The following is a 415-nucleotide window of genomic DNA, read 5'->3' as shown; positions in this document are numbered from 1 at the left end:
TAATTTAATTTAACTTAATTATTAATATAATTTGATCATCTAGTATTATCGAATAAATAAATACAATAACGTCACTCTCTTAGGCTTCTAGTTCAATCCATAGAAAAGTTATTGCAAAATTATTCGCCACAAAAAGAAAAATGAAATATGCAAGGCTGAAATTTCCATTGATATTGAGAGGTAGGTTGGAAGGAAACGGTTCTTACTTAATTAACTTATTAGAAAAACTTTAACTCATAAATACGCTGTTTTAAATCATGATCACGAAGAACCAATAATGGTCTAAAAATAATTATTTATGTACAGTTATTTTTATGTAAAATTATTAATTAAAAATTATTAAATAATTTAATATATTTGACTAAATTATTATTTAATAATTTTTAACTATTAATTTTATATAAAATAATTTTTA

Source organism: Arachis ipaensis, chromosome B03 (genome assembly GCF_000816755.2).
Source record: "Arachis ipaensis cultivar K30076 chromosome B03, Araip1.1, whole genome shotgun sequence".
Taxonomy (NCBI): domain Eukaryota; kingdom Viridiplantae; phylum Streptophyta; class Magnoliopsida; order Fabales; family Fabaceae; genus Arachis; species Arachis ipaensis.
This window is presented reverse-complemented; position numbering follows the sequence as displayed.